The following is a 12,320-nucleotide window of genomic DNA, read 5'->3' as shown; positions in this document are numbered from 1 at the left end:
GGAAACCCCGCAGCATGTGTTGTCACCCCGATGAAAATATTTTTAGATTAGGTCCCTTGTGTTAGTTATTTTAGGGACGTAAAGTGAGAATAACGGGAATGGGTAACTGGGTTATTGTTGGTTGATAATAATTAATTTAATTATTTATTGTGGGTTGAAAACCCTATATGCTCACCAGGCTCCCAAGCCTGACCCACTCAGTTTTATTTGTATTACAGGAAGTGGCGCAAGGGCGTAAGATGGATGAACCATCAAGTTGTTTTGTTTACAAGTCTGTATATGTATATATTTGTTGAATGACTTGTAATGTTATCGTTTATGCTTATTGGTCTATATCGGAACATGACACCCTGAGTTTTGATTATATAATGAAAAATACATTTCTTTTATGAAATGCTTTGGTAAACATTGTTTTATCATGATTTGTTTTTGGGAACAAATTCCGCAACTCTTTCAAATCAAAAGGATTTACTCCGAATTTATTTTAAAAGCATAAATGAAAATCGGTATTTTCTGACCGGGATTTTGGAGATGTCACATTAATGGATAACAATTCAATGTTATTTAATTCCGTCTCTTGTAAAGATAAAAAAATTCACGTGATATTTTGAGCACAAATCCCTAACACATACTTTTTTTCTCCTTGTCACACAGGCCTTGAATATTGAGCGATATGAATTTCATTTGGGATCATCATCAACATATGTATTATAAGTATATTTTATCACCTAATTCCCCTCCTATAAATATTGATTCTTGGACACCTCCAACTTTGTTATCTTCATTACACAATTTAACTACCACACACTCCTCATCAAACTCCGAAGCTTTGGATTCAGAAAAAATGATAATCACTAGAATCACTCTCCGACTTGAATTCAAGATCCTTCCAAACAAAGGCAGGGTTCCATCCGCTTACCTCCTTTGCCCTTACCTAGTTCACATTACTTTACACTACTATCTTGAAAGATTAAAAGAAAAAATAAGAGCTTCGACCGTAGTCTTGATGCATAGTCAATTACGCGAAAGATTGTGATCATCGGGTCTTCAACGTAAAGAAGTTCGCCTCACCAACTAGCAATTTAGAAAATGTTTTTTGTGTTCATGTTTTGTTATGATTCTTATTAACTAACAATGTTTTATGCTTAATCGGTCATCAATCTACCAAATATAAAGGAAAATGCATCAAATTTTCTTAGGGTCTTCTTATTGTTTTTAAGGAATACGTGTTCCATATAGAGTATTACATGTGTTATTCATTTTGCCTTAGACTTAGAAACATATGATAAGTGTTTCTAGCCCAACAGTATCCAGTGTTGTCGTCCCTCCATAAGGTCGAAGGTTCAAGTCTCACTCTGGACATAAATAGAATATTTTATGAGTAGTTTATTATATATTTGTAATTATCGTATATACATTAATTATTTGTTTGAGATGCAAGGCTAATGTTTATTTATTTCCTATTTACAATACTTAGAACCAAACTAAATGCTTAAAACAATGGTGACAAATGTATTTAATTCGTAAAACCCTCTCTGTGTGTATATAAACTTTTTATTGATTAATTCGATATAATGATTTTCATTTTATATTTTCAATTTTATAGCAAAAGAAATGAAAGACAAAATAGGAAAGTGTTAAAGAAGTTTGGAAATGAACCCAAACCATGTACATGTTTAGGATTCTAACAATTAAGAACATACGGTCATATGATATACATGCAACGAGCGTGTTTGTGGTTGAGCTGGCCACGAACAATGGGCGTGCACACTACCCCATTGTTTCGTGGTGGCTCATGTTCATTCTCACTCGTGTTCGGGACAACGGAAGCGCACGGCCAATTGGATTGAAGGAAGCAATTTGAACGTTACGCTACCCGTTGAATGGTTAGTTTGTTAAAAAAATCAATTATAAACAATTTATTTACCTATATAAATACAACACTTTTACTCCTTATTTTTTACACCATTCTTTTCTATCTCTATTACTCTATACATAATTTACATACTACATCTTCATAACCAAAAACCATGGATCCCAACCAAAACACCCCTCCAAACTACAGAAATCGCAATCCCGATAATGCTTTTGCGTTAGATACAACACCTCGCCAATTTCCGACTATGGAGTCACCTCAATGCGGTTTTATCGATCTACTTCAAACCGGTTCCCCTATCCAACAAACACCACTTTTCTAATAACAATATCAACCTTTTCCGTATTTCCAACAACAACAAATGCAACAACTCCAACAACAATCGTCACAACAACAACCACCAATTTCACAACCACCAAGCTCACAACCACCACTTTCACCGGATTTTGTTGCGAAAACGCAACCTTCACCACCACCTCAACCAAAAAAGAAAAAAGAAAAAAAAACCGGCCCGACCCACTACCACGCAAGAAAGGGTTCCATGGACAAAAGAAGAAGAAGAAAAGTTAGCGGAGGCATGGGTGGCGGCTTCCGAAGATCCAGTTGTAGGAGATAATCAGCCTTACGGAAGTTTTTGGGAAAAAATCCGAGCCATTTTTTACGAGTTAATGGAAAGTGAAACTCGAAATGCCTATCAAATTACGTCGAAATGGCGAGATATTCGACTAAAATGCACCGAGTTTGGAGGAATCTACAACAACCTCATAAACATATGCAAAAGCAGCTCGAACAATTTTGATGTTTTCAAGGCAGCCATGGACCAATTTGAAAAAACAACGCTAACACGCAAAGCTTTTCCGTATATGAAACCGTGGCTAAAATTGAAAGACGCCCCAAAATGGAAAGAGCAAACGGAAGGAACTTCCCAATCTTCGGGTCCACAGCGTTCGAGAAATCCCGATGGAACTTCTCAACAATCGGACGACCGAACACACATCGACATCAACGACGATCCGATAGATCTTGAAAACGACCAACCTCTTCGTCGGCGGGTTGGAAGAAATAAAGCAAAAAAGCGGCGTCAACATCTTCGAATTCTAGTGTTATGGATATGTTTGGCGATAAATTTGATCGATATGTGCAACTTCAAGAAACGAAGGCCGAGGTGATGACTCGGATGGAACAAAAAATGATCGAAGCACAATCATCATTTCAAGAGGCACAAGAGACACTCCAAACAAAAATCGATATGGAAATCTTGAAAATGAAAACGGACGACCTCGAGGGCGAAGACTTGAAACTTTTCCAAGTGATGAAAGAGTCAGTTCGAACCCGACGTAGGTGTAGATGGTAGTTTATTTTATTTATGGTTGGAATTTTTAGTTTTTTTTAATGTTTTTTTTTTAATTTTTAATTTTATTTTAACGAGTGTAATTTTTATTTTTATTGTTAGTTTTATTTTTATTTTTCAATTAATGTAGTTTTTATTTAATGTAATTTGGTATTTTAATTTAATGGAAAAACTAGTATTAAAAAAATGATTTAATGTATTTTTGAAAAAAATTAAAAAAATAAAATAAAATAAGGTGGAGTAGTGCGTTAGTGATAGATATCCCATGCTAACGGTAGGAGGATGTATCATGTAGTGCTGATGTGACACCCACCATATATGTGGTATGTGTTGGATATAACGAATGATCTAATAAGTGCGAAAATGAGAATGAAGCACATGAATTAGATGAGACAATTGTTGATAACGAACTTAACGATGATGAAATTCTATTTGGATGAAATCTACAAAAATCTCACATGATCCGTGAAATTTCGTGTTTTTAGCGATTGGAGCAAAAAAAAAATACTAAAACTATATTTTTATGAAATTAATTTGAGATAACATAAAACATGATCATGCCCTCATGCTCGTTCCGATGGTTTCATATATATATATATATATATATATATATATATATATATATATATATATATATATATATATATATATATATATATATATATATATATATATATATATATATATATATATATATATATATATATATATATATATATATCCTAATTCTAATAAATAAGTAGAACTCGGCCACGTGGCATTCTTCCAGCCCCCCAAAATAGAGTTTTCCCGCTCATTTTTTCTTCTATATTTACGTAAATGCCATTGAATCCGAAAATTGAATAAAAGTTCAAACTGATGCAATATATCAGGAAATTTTAGCTGTCAATTGCATTCAAAATATTCATGCATTAATTTTAAATGAATAAAGATTATGGAAATAATTTGAAAAAATATGTTAATGAATAATCAGATTCGAAAATCACGATTAAATTTGAAAGTTTGTTTATTTTGATTGCAAATTCAATATATTGCAATCATTAAATCCCTAAAAATCTGCAGTATTTTTCAGCAAACGTAAATATCATTTATACGGTTAGTTTGTTTTTACCATTCTGCTCCATAACAATTCTGCCCCATAGAAACCACAGCAAACGTATTCTTCTTCATTCTTTGTTATTCTGCAACGCTTCAAGAATTAAATATCAGGTTAGTGTATTCAAAAATCAGAATTACCAATATTTCTATTTCCTCCATGTTCTTATTTATCTGTATCTATCACGTTCTCATTGTATGATTTCTATTCTTCTTCTTTTTTGTAATTCTTCTTAATCGTCTACTTCTTCTACCTTTTCAGTTTAAAAGACGAAAAACTAATGAACATTACAAGTTCATTTTCTTTAAAAAAATTAAAAATAGTCTTTTTCAGATGTGCACAGTAACTTTTTTTTATGGTATGAAATTTTAAAATTTGTTTGTTTTTATCTAAATACAATCTCAAAAAAATTTAGAATTTTAAAATTTATGAGTAAATTAAGTCAGTTGTTATTGTCATGTGTTGATTTTTAATTTTTCTGTTTTACTCATTGTTATGTTATCTGTTAGTGTTAGTATGTTGCAGGGGCATTTTCGGTATAATTGTCGTTTTCATGTTTATTATATATTTGTGTTCCATCTTATTATATAAACTTTTATTCAATCTAAAACATTATTTCATATGAATTATTTGTTTTTATTTGTATTCCATTTTATTATAAAATGAATTATTCAATTTAAAAATTTATGAGTACATTAAGTCAGTTGTTATTGTCATGTGTTGATTTATAATTTTTCTGTTTTACTTATTGGTTAGGATGTTCTGTACATTTTAAAAGGTTGCTAATTTTCCTTACAATTCTATAATGATTAAATTTATTGCAGAAAATGGAAATAGGAAATAAGGTTTACCTAAATAAATCTTATTAGTTGATTAAATTTATTGCAGAAAATGGAAATAGGAAATAAGGTTTACCATTTAAATCGTATTAGTTGATTTTAGTTATAACTCAAATAAAATATATTGCCCCTAACTTGATAAGTATTTCATATATCGCAATTAACAATTAAGACAAATCAATCAATCAATCAATTTGTATAATAAAAATGTGAAATTCTTAGCTTTCTTCCCCAATTCGCATTCTACTGTAAAATTCGCATTCTTCATTCACCCTCTTTCTTCGCATGTTCCAGTAATTTTTTTTTTTTTTTTTTAGTTCATTCGCATTTGAGTTGTTTGTCTCACCAAATGCGAAATTAATATTAACCATAATCACCTTCGCATCTTTAACCCCAATCCATACAACCTCATATGCGAAACCCAATTTTGATTTGTATTACCAAATGCGAACATTTTTGCTTTTACACATGAACTGCATTTGACTCCAATATTGAACAAATCACATTTCACAGTCCTTCTTGACTTCGCATTTTTCTTCACGAATCGTCCCTCAATCAATAACCCAATTAACCCAATTGCGAATCCAAAATCAAAACTTATCTGTTTTCATATGCGAACCCAACTGATTGGCTTTTCAAAATCAAATTCGCAACTCCAAATCGTTCGATTATTCGCCCCAATTCCAAAATCAAATAACAGATCCTTCGTATGATTCATTTAATAACCAAGGCTTCGTTCCAGAAAACATCGATTTTAACAGATATTCGTTCCCACAATCTTTAACCTCCGTTTAAAATCGATCCCTATATACAAACCCAATAACCAATCGAACACATACCATTCGAAAACAATAATCATTACACCCTTCAACAGATTTGACATCGCATTTCAAAACAATCGATCTTACTTCATCTGCTTGATATATCGCAATTAACAATTAAGACAAATCAATCAATCAATCAATTTGTATAATAAAAATATTGCTATATATGTAAAGACCATATTGCCCCTAACTTGATAAGTATTTGATATATCGCAGTTAACAATTAAGACAGATAAATAAATCAATCAATTTGTATAATAAAAATTCGAAATTCTTAGCTTTCTTCCCCAATTCGCATTCTACTGTAAAATTCACATTCTTCATTCACCCTCTTTCTTCGCATGTTCCAGTCTTTTTTTTTTAGTTCATTCGCATTTGAGTTGTTTGTCTCACCAAATACGAAATGAATATTAACCATAATCACCTTCGCATCTTTAACCCCAATCCATACAACCTCATATGCGAAACCCAATTTTGATTTGTATTACCAAATGCGAACATTTTTGCTTTTACACGTGAACTGCATTTGACTCCAATATTGAACAAATCACATTTCACAGTCCTTCTTGACTTCGCATTTTTCTTCACGAATCTATTCAAAAGGTTTTTCATTTTATTTTATAAACTTTTAATTATATTTGCTTGTAAAAAAAATTTAAATTTTTTCTTAATATTTTAAATTTTTGGCCGATATTGCATATGTGGTTATTATTGTTCAAATGTTAAAGCTATCTTGAGCTTGATACTTTGATACTTTTACAGGTGAAATTATATTGTGATTGATGGTGCTTAATTTGTACTTTATCTAATTTGTATTAAAAAAAATGAAAACTTTGTTGGTATTCTTCTTAAAGTAAAAAATAACTACTCGATAGTCAATACTACAACATTTTACTTTCATTGGTTTCCCTTTAACCAGTAAAAATCATTATTATGTAATTTTTTAGAATGGAACATTCCCTTTAACGGCTGTTTACTTAATAATTCTTTTCATCATATTGATGAATCCTACTTTTTTTCATTTGTTACCATTTAAATCTTATTAGTTGATTTTGGTTATAACTCAAATAAAATATATTGCCCCTAACTTGATAAGTATTTCATATATCGCAATTAACAATTAAGACAAATCAATCAATCAATCAATTTGTATAATAAAAATGCGAAATTCTTAGCTTTCTTCCCCAATTCGCATTCTACTGTAAAATTCGCATTCTTCATTCACCCTCTTTCTTCGCATGTTCCAGTAAATTTTTTTTTAGTTCATTCGCATTTGAGTTGTTTGTCTCACCAAATGCGAAATTAATATTAACCATAATCACCTTCGCATCTTTAACCCCAATCCATACAACCTCATATGCGAAACCCAATTTTGATTTGTATTACCAAATGCGAACATTTTTGCTTTTACACGTGAACTGCATTTGACTCCAATATTGAACAAATCACATTTCACAGTCCTTCTTGACTTCGCATTTTTCTTCACGAATCGTCCCTCAATCAATAACCTAATTAACCCAATTGCGAATCCAAAATCAAAACTTATCTGTTTTCATATGCGAACCCAACTGATTGGCTTTTCAAAATCAAATTCGCAACTCCAAATCGTTCGATTATTCGCCCCAATTCCAAAATCAAATAACAGATCCTTCGTATGATTCATTTAATAACCAAGGCTTCGTTCCAGAAAACATCGAATTTAACAGTTATTCGTTCCCACAATCTTTAACCTCCGTTTAAAATCGATCCCTGTATACAAACCCAATAACCAATCGAACACATACCATTCGAAAACAATAATCATTACACCCTTCAACAGATTTGACATCGCATTTCAAAACAATCGATCTTACTTCATCTGCTTGATATATCGCAATTAACAATTAAGACAAATCAATCAATCAATCAATTTGTATAATAAAAATATTGCTATATATGTAAAGACCATATTGCCCCTAACTTGATAAGTATTTGATATATCGCAGTTAACAATTAAGACAGATAAATAAATCAATCAATTTGTATAATCAAAATTCGAAATTCTTAGCTTTCTTCCCCAATTCGCATTCTACTGTAAAATTCACATTCTTCATTCACCCTCTTTCTTCGCATGTTCCAGTTATTTTTTTTTTTAGTTCATTCGCATTTGAGTTGTTTGTCTCACCAAATACGAAATGAATATTAACCATAATCACCTTCGTTCTCTCTCATACTTAATTCAAGAAGGTTGTTTCAACAATTTCTGGTAGATGCTGTAACGACTCAATTTTTACGTCCGAAAATTTCATTTTAAAATATTACTTTAGGAAACATTAATAAATAAAAACATTGTTTGATCACACCATAACACATCGTAACCATGTTCTAAAAGGTCAAACCATACATCCCATCAAAATATCAGAGTACAATCCCAGTAAATCTCGTAAATGCGGAAACCGAAGAGTGTGTGTATGACGTGCCGCTACCGCACCGGCTCCTTCCCCTTCGATGCAGAGGTACCTGAAAACAAAACTGTAAACGTAAGCACAAAGCTTAGTGAGTTCCCCCAACGTACCACATACCATACAAACACATAACATACGTACTGCCAGGCTATTCTGGGGTGCCTGACTACCCGGTACGGCCATTCTGGGGTGCCAACCTACCCATACGGCCATTCTGGGGTGCCGTCTTACCCGTGTCAAGCCATTCTGGGGTGCTGACTACCCATGTCAAGCCATTCTGGGGTGCTGACTACCCATCGGTCCTAACAACCGATCCTCGGGGACTATTTCACCCCCTACTACTACTATCACATATAACATAACAAGCCAGCATGCAAACATATCATCACATACTGTCAGACGTATCTGGGGTGTCTGACTACCCTTCGGTCCTAACAACCAAACTCTACTACTATCACATACAATATATCATGCTAGCATATAACATATCAGGTAGTAGCAAACTTAGATGATATCACAAAGACAATCATCTAACATACATCTCCTACTGGTGGGTCGGCATTGTGGCCTTAGACCCACTGCTACTGGAAGGTAACTCACCTCAAAGTAGCTGCTGAACTGATCGGGAACTAACTGACTGCTGCTGCTCCGGGAGTCCTCCGGCTGCAATTCCCACAACATACTCAATCAAACACTGCTAACTGTCCTTTAGGTAAAATGACCATTTTACCCCCGGTCTAGCTCTAAGCCAAAGCTAGAGTCAACTTTCAGTTGACCCGACTCGCCGAGTGGATCTCCACTCGCCGAGTCCCTAGCAAACTATTGTCCTGGGTCCCTGGTTCTACTCGTCGAGTCGGGCTATGACTCGACGAGTTCACCTTCTAACTGTCATTCAACTCCTTCATCCTACTCGCCGAGTTGTATGAACAACTCGTCGAGTTCATCTTCATCCGAAGAACACTTTATGCTAAGACTCGCCGAGTTGTATGAACAACTCGCCGAGTCTGTTCTTGATCTATGAAGATTGCCTTGGACTCGTCGAGTCAGGGCATTGACTCGCCGAGTCCTAACATGGGTGAGTTCAGCTCCCAACTCACCGAGTCACCCCCTGTGACACACGGCTCAACTCGACACATCATGAAGGGACCAAATCGGTGACTCGCGACCAGACTCGCCGAGTCACCTATACGACTCGCCGAGTCGTCGCCATGCATCCACCAAATACACAGATTTACTCGATTTCAGTCCATGCCATTCATAGATCTGGACTTCTAGGACCCAAATCACACGTAAAGTTTCCAACTTTACGTGTGGATATTCACTAATGTGGATTTTAGGGTGCAAAATGCCTCAAAAGGGTAGATCTAGGATGAACAAGCCACATGGGGCCATAAAGCTCACAGATCTGAGCTCCTGGAGCTCAATCTTGCATAGATCTAAAGGTTAATCCACTTATTATGAAACATTAAGCACAAACAAGCTTGAAGAATTGCTCAAGGGTGTCCCAAATGAAATCCTAAGCATAGAAACAGGGGAAAAACGAGATATACCTCAAGGAAACTGTTGAAATGACACAGAGATGGCTGATCTCCTCCTCCTCTTCTTGATCTACTCCTCTTTCTCCTCAAAACCTTCAAGAACACACCAAGAACACTTCAATCTCTCAAAGAAATAAGGGAAAACGATGTTAGGGGAGTTCTGGGGGTGAATGGGGACGAGTTGGGGCGGAATGAGGGTTTAAATAGGGTGCAAACCCTTGAAACTTAGGGTTTCATCCAGCAGCGGTGACTCGCCGAGTCCAAGATATGGACTCGCCGAGTCGCCCACTTAAACGTGTCCTGAGTCTCGTCCCTACTCGGCGAGTCGGACCCTATGACTCGCCGAGTCCAAGGCTAAATTAGGGCAATGCTCAAATAAAATTCACATACCGGAAACTAGGTGCTACAAATCTCCCCCACTTATTTTAGACTTCGTCCTCAAAGTCTGATGCCTGGTCCTGAAACAGCTCGGGGTAATGCTCCATCATCTCGTCCATCGGTTCCCAAGTCCATTCCGAACCCTTGCAGTGCTGCCATTGCACCTTTACTAGCTCTACCCTCTTGTTTCTCAACGTCTTGGTCTTTCTGTCAAGTATTGCGACTGGGTGCTCAATGTAATTCAAGCTGCCATCAACCTGAATATCCTCCAACGGTACTACTGCTGAATCGTCCACCAGACACTTCCGCAGCTGCGAAACATGGAAGGTGCTGTGGATCTGACTGAGCTCGGCTGGCAGATCCAACCTATACGCCACCTTGCCCACCCGGGCTGCAACCCTGAACGGCCCGATGAACCTTGGGCCCAACTTTCCCCGCTTCCTGAATCGAATGACACCTTTCCAAGGCGACACTTTCAGGAGGACCATATCCCCGACATGGAACTCCAAGTCGGATCGACGTCTATCGGCGTAGCTTTTCTGCCGACTCTGTGCAGTCTGAAGTCTGCTCCGAACCTGCTGGATTTTCTCGGTCGTCTCTAGCACCACCTCGGTACTTCCCATGACTCTCTGGCCAACCTCCCCCCAACATATCGGGGTTCTGCACTTCCGTCCATACAACATCTCGAACGGGGGTCGATCAATACTCGCGTGATAGCTGTTGTTGTAGGAGAACTCAGCCAAAGGAAGATAGGTATCCCAGCTACCACCGAAATCCAGTACACACGCCCGCAACATGTCCTCCAAAGTCTGGATGGTCCGCTCACTCTGACCATCTGTCTGCGGGTGAAAGGCGATGCTGAAATGTAGACGAGTGCCCAACTCGTCATGAAATTTCTTCCAGAATCTGGAAGTAAAACGCACATCCCTGTCCGAGATTACCGATACTGGCACCCCATGCCGTGCCACAATCTCCCTGATATAGATGTCGGCCAATTTTTCGGCCGATATGCTCTCCTGAATCGAAATAAAGTGAGCACTCTTGGTCAATCTATCCACGATGACCCAAATCGAATCCACTCCCCGTGCGGTCCTGGGAAGCTTTGTGATAAAATCCATCGTGATATCTTCCCATTTCCACAGTGGAATGTCCAACGGCTGCATCTTGCCATGCGGCCTCTGATGTTCGGCCTTGACCTTCCTGCAGGTCAAGCACCGCTCGACGTACCATGCCACATCCCGCTTCATGCAAGGCCACCAATAATCCGGACGAAGATCCCTATACATCTTCGTCGCCCCGGGATGAATAGAAAAGCGGGACTTGTGCGCCTCCTCCATCAGAATCTGACGCACGCCACCGTGATACGGTACCCACACCCTACGGTGTAATGTCAAAAGTCCTCTGCCATCATAATCAAAGGAGGAAACCTGACCCACTACACGCTCGCTCTTCCGATGCTCCTCCTTGATAGCCTCCTGTTGAGCCTCCCGAATCTGCTCCAACAGGGGAGTCACCACCGTCATCCTCAAACAGACGTCCCTGATCGGCACCGTCTTGCGGCTAAGCGCATCGGCCACCACATTGGCCTTCCCCGGGTGGTAAAGGATCTCGCAATCATAATCCTTCACCACGTCCAACCATCGCCGCTGCCTCATATTCAGATTCGGCTGGTCCATGAGGTACCTCAAACTCTTGTGGTCCGTGTAGATGGTACACCGAACTCCGTAGAGGTAATGCCGCCAAATCTTGAGGGCAAAGACCACCGTCCCCAACTCCAAATCGTGCGTCGGGTAATTTGCCTCGTGAGGCTTGAGCTGCCGCGAAGCGTAGGCAATGACATGCCCCCTCTGCATCAGAACTGCGCCCAACCCTGAAATGGACGCATCGCAGTAAACCACAAAATCCTCTACGCCCTCAAGCAGGGCTAGGATCGGTGCCTCACACAATTTCTGTCTCAGCATCTCAAACGCAGCC

This window comes from Lactuca saligna, chromosome 5 (assembly GCF_052625555.1).
Source record: "Lactuca saligna cultivar CGN05327 chromosome 5, ASM5262555v1, whole genome shotgun sequence".
Lineage (NCBI taxonomy): Eukaryota > Viridiplantae > Streptophyta > Magnoliopsida > Asterales > Asteraceae > Lactuca > Lactuca saligna.
This window is presented reverse-complemented; position numbering follows the sequence as displayed.